At 44.9% G+C, this 5159-nt stretch overlaps 1 non-coding gene across 1 annotated transcript; it reads right to left on the bottom strand.

Annotated features, from left to right (window-relative positions):
* Window positions 1-4884: 4884 nt before the first annotated feature.
* TRNAD-GUC (transfer RNA aspartic acid (anticodon GUC)) lies at window positions 4885-4956 on the bottom strand. Its single transcript has one exon. It is a non-coding gene; the product is annotated as a tRNA-Asp (tRNA).
* Between the last annotated feature and the right edge of the window lie 203 nt (window positions 4957-5159).

Below are 5159 nucleotides of genomic sequence, written 5' to 3'. Positions count from 1 at the left end.
GGCGACGGCATTCTTTGATGATGGCGTCGATAGTCGAGACGTCACCGAAAACAAGCAAATTGAAAGCATCGTCGGCGATGCCTTTTAGCACATGCGACACTTTATCTGCTTCAGACATCGTATCGTCAGCTTTGCGGCAGAGAGCCAAGACGTCGAGGATGTATGAAACGTACGGCTCTGTAGATGTCTGAACACGAGACGCAAGAGCCTTTCTCCCGGCAGCCTTGCGCCCAATGGGGTCGCCGAACAGTTCCCTGAGCTTTTCTTTGAAACTGTTCCAACTGTTTACCTCGTCGTCATGCGTTTGGTGCCACACGCGTGGGGTGCCGCCGAGATAAAACATGACATTGGCGAGCATGATCGTTGGATCCCACCTGTTATTAGTATTGGCGTGTTCATAGAGCTTGATCCATTCGTTAACGTCCTCTCCCTCCAGGCCAGAGAACACACCAGCGTCGCGATGTTGGGCAACCGTGATGATTGGAGCAGTCGGACAAGCCGAAGCCGTTGCAGAGGCGGGATCGTCACCGGGAGGCATGGTGACAAGCTCGATGTACCGACAACTCCGGAGTTTCGTGGTGAGGACGGGGATAGCTGACCTCCCCCAGAATGTTACATGTGGAAAAACACAGATGAAAGAGGCTATATACAGGGTATTTACATTGGAGCCAGATCACCAGGCCGACACTCGCCTGCGCCTAGGGCACACACCCACTTCGTCGTCGTTCTCGCTGCGGCTCGTCCCTTGAACATCGCTCGATGATATCGTAATAGTATTTCAGGGAAACATGCACTGCTTTGTCGCTATCCATAAAGCGGCAGAGGAACCACCCGAGTGGCTCCCAAGAGTAGAACCGTTGGTAGAATTGCGCGAATTTTGGTTAGACTGAGCCAGCACAATGCTGCTTGAATATGTGCATATTCAGTAAATGTGTATTTTACATTTGTGTTCGTTATGGTGATTGTTGTCTCTTGTGAAACTATGTACCACAGCCAGGCAATAAAGAAAAAAAAAGAAACACTACACTAAAGAGGTGACACGGGAGGCGTCAGCTAAAGCACTATATACACGATGGGAGTGAAAGGCAAAAGTTTTCGCACAACCTTACCCACAAGCGCGCGAAAGATACAGACAGATAATGCAGATAAGTGTTGCGGGCGCAGCTGCGTGTGCCAAAAAAAGAAGTAAAAAAACATTACTCCCCGTCGGGAAATCGAACCCCGGTCTCCCGCGTGACAGGCGGGGATACTGGCCACTATACTAACGAGGAGTTTTTTTGTTTTGTTTATTGCATGGAATTATCCGTACTGTCAAACCAATGCGGTTTTACATATGAACATACATGAGAAACAAATTCACAGATAGTATGCAGTCTAATGACAGTTCAAAATTTTGGCAAACACAAGCGTCCAGACGCGAAATCCATTCAGGCACGGGATCATATGGTAGCCACCACACTACGGACTTGAGCAGTCTCTTCTCGGAAGATAGACCTTGTCGAGCGAGGTGGCTCGGCATGTCTGTCGATCATTCGACTTCTCCATAATGAATAACGTCCTAATAACATAAACAAATCGTATGGTGTATTACTGGCTGTCTTTTTGAAAGGAAGGAACCGGATACCATATTGTCTGAGAGGGAAGTCTTTTTCGATAGTTCTTTGTAAGATGTCCCAAAAATGAAATGCGTCACGACAAAGTATAAAGCAATGTTCTATTGTCTCGGGTTGATGTCATAGTCTACAATTTGTATTCCAGGGTACATACAGTCCTTTTTCCTGAAGCCACGTTTTAACTGGCAGTGTGGAGGTGTGCAGCTTAAAGAAAAACGTTTTCGTTGCTGGCGTAATGCACATTCTCCGGACACGGCAAAGGACATCTTGACCAAATAGAGACAGATACGGCTTTCGGCACAGAGGTTCAGGGAAAAGGTTATCTATAAGTGCTGCATTTAGCGACGTGCGATTAACGGTAAACAAATATTCAAGGTTGAATCTGGCTTTTAAGAATGAAATAGTGCCGACAAGTTCCTTTAGGAAGCCCCATAACGGTAGTTCTTGGGCAAAGTTTGTCGTGACGAAAAGAAGAGGGAGGTGTGACGCAAGACGTGCTCGATTAACTGCGAGAAGGAACGGATGACGGACATTTTTAAGGTAAAATAAGCTCATGACCAATTGTCTCACAAACAAATGCACAAGATCCAGGCCTCCCTTTTCAAGTGGGAGAAAAAGTTGTCCCTTCTCATGGCTTCCCATGATGAATGCCAAATAAAACATGCAAATATTCTATGAAATACCTGGACATGGACACGTGAGCAGTGCAAGACCTGCAGAACATAAAGCAGCTTAGAAACGAGAAATGTATTGCATGCCTTAGCTCTCGCAAAAATGGAGAGATCACGTCCTTGCCAGTTTGTCACCTTTCGACGGATAGTGGTTACCGTGGACGCCCAATGAGGTCCACTATTACGGAAGTTATCGAGAGGTACTCCAAGATATCGCAACGGAGACTGATTCCAATGAATATTCGCGAATGCAGAGGGAGTGAGCGCCCACATGACTAGCCAAAAGCCTCTACTTTTCTCAAAATTTACAGTAGCTCCTGCAGTCTGACAGAAACGCAGGGTAGCGTTTATAGCGTCCGTAATGCTTGGCTTATCGACGCAAAAGAAGGCAATGTCATCTGCATAAGCTAGCACTTTAATTTCCTCATTGGCATACATATATCCTTTAATGCTAGAGTTGCAAAGCACGCTTAAGCAAAGCGGTTCTAAGTATATGGCGAAGAGTAAAGGCGAGAGCGGACAACCTTGACGAACGGATGACTGTACTTGTATTATATCTGAGAGGGTACGGTTCATAATTAACTTTGTGGTGCAATGTTTATAACAAAGTGTTATACCTTTGTATAATACATCCACTAGCTGAAGATGTCGCAGTAGTTGGAACAAAAATTCTTGTTGAACCTTATCAAAGGCTTTGGCGAGGTCAATCTGGAGAAGAGCTACTTGATCCGTACTACCCTCTATGCACTCAAGGGCCGAACGTGCGATATGAACATTTGTCTGTATAGAGCAAACTCGAATTCCGCATGTTTGATGATCACCTACTAATTTAGTAATGACTGCCTGCAATCTATTTGTCAGTATTTTTGCAAATACTTGCAAATCTACGTTGCATTAACGATATCGGCCTATATCCGTTTACTCTCTTTATTGTTTCATCATCAGTGCTTTTTGGTATTAAGGTTGTGTGGCCCTGATAGAAAGATGGAGGAAGCTCACCATATTGATAGGCTTCCTCGAAAAGCTGCTCCAGAAAAGGACAAAGGAATTCCTGAAATTTTATACAAAATTCAGCAATAAGGCCATCAGGACCAGGCGTCTTGTTCTTCTGCAGCGTTTCGACGGCAAAATTAATTTCTTCTCGAGTTATTGGCCCATCAACGCTGAGTCGATCATTTTCTTCTAAGTGTGGCATAAGCGAAATAAACTGATCAGCGTTTTCTTCTATCCATTCTGAGGCTTAACTGCAGCGAAAAGATCTTTATAGTGAGCTTCAAATAGGCCTATTATTTGGGACGTGTCTGTGTATATAGACCCACCAGACTCAATTTCTAATATTTGCTTGGAAAGCGCGTATCGCTTCTCATCACCGAGAGCCCTTTTTGTGGGCTGTTCCTCTGTGAAGCGAGTCGTGCGTGAACGCACCATTGCTCCTTTGTACACTTCCGTCTCATATTTCTGTATTTGTGCGCGAACTGTGTTTATTTCATCGCTATACAACCCTGTTTCCTGGCTTTCGAAAGCGTGCAGCTTGTGAAGTAGATCATGAAGGTAATGCTTTTCCGCTTTTTTTCTTTGAGACAGCTCACATGAAATTGCATTCGCCTAATTTTTTACTCTATTTTTGAACATTTCCCATTGAGCAAACAAAAGAAGCTGTTGACATTGTGTTATTTCTAGCCACAATTTTTTCACTTTGTTTACAAAACTTTCCTCTCGCAAAAGTTGTGTATTAAGCAGTTTGGAGCAAACCTGCGAAATTTTCAGGGACCCCATGAAACAGCTACTAAACAGTGGTCTCTGAAAAATACAGGCTTCACGGCGTAGTTATGAATGTTAGACCAGAGATTCGTCGAAACATACACACGATCAAGTCGAGCAGGGGAGAGGCCTTGAAAGTGCGTGAACCGCACCCAAGATGGTGTGCAGGCACCCACGTCTATGAGATTGTGATCTTCCGTTAACTGATGCAAGAAAGTAGCACTTGCATCATAACGATTAGTTAGGTATGAGTGGTCTCTGGAATGACAAACACAGTTGAAGTCTCCCAACAGTACCAAATCTCTATTAGTATCTAGGAGCGGAGCAAGTGAGAGGAAGAACGCCTACCTGTCACTCACTTTTGAGGGAGCATAAACGCAAATAAATCGCCAATTACGGGAATGAAAAGAGAGGTCACAGCATATAAGGCGGCCTTCCCCATCAACACGCAGCGACAATGAAGAATGATGTAACTGCTTTCTGACTAACAAATAGCATCCAGTGGAAGCACCACATGCTTGGCTAATACACACCTCGGCTAATACACACCTCGGCTAATACACACCTCGTAATCAGGTTGAAAAGTTTGCAGCGCAAGGTTGACATCACCAGCAGACGATATCTTTGTCTCTTGCACTGCACCAACATCAACTTCATGCTGCCTAAGCACGTGTAGTAACTGCTGCTGACGCCTTATATTTCTCAGCCCACGTACGTTGAGTGTCGCTACACATAAGGGGAGGGTGAAGGCGGGAGCCGTTTTGCTCACCTAAAGCTTTTGTGTTTCATTTCGCGGGCTCAGCTACATGTGCCTAAAAAAAAAAAAGTAAATAACGTCACTCCCCGTCGGGGAATCGAACCCCGGTCTCCCGCGTGACAGGCGGGGATACTGGCCACTATACTAACGAGGATTTTTTTTTTTTTTTTCTTTCTTTCATGGTATTTATTATAGTTGCAGTCAACCATTCAACCAGACGTTCACCAGTTCTGCATAGTCAGAGAATGGAGGGCACAATGAAAGTCACACACAGAAAAGGTAGCGTTCATACTGTGAGTAGAAACGTTCGTGTCACTTTAGAAGGGTGGCAAGGATAAGCACCTCAACAAAATAGGG

The sequence above is a fragment of the Dermacentor variabilis genome, chromosome 4 (genome assembly GCF_050947875.1).
Source record: "Dermacentor variabilis isolate Ectoservices chromosome 4, ASM5094787v1, whole genome shotgun sequence".
Lineage (NCBI taxonomy): Eukaryota > Metazoa > Arthropoda > Arachnida > Ixodida > Ixodidae > Dermacentor > Dermacentor variabilis.
The sequence above is the reverse complement of the archived record's forward strand: the minus strand, read 5'-3'. Positions and strand labels throughout refer to the sequence as shown.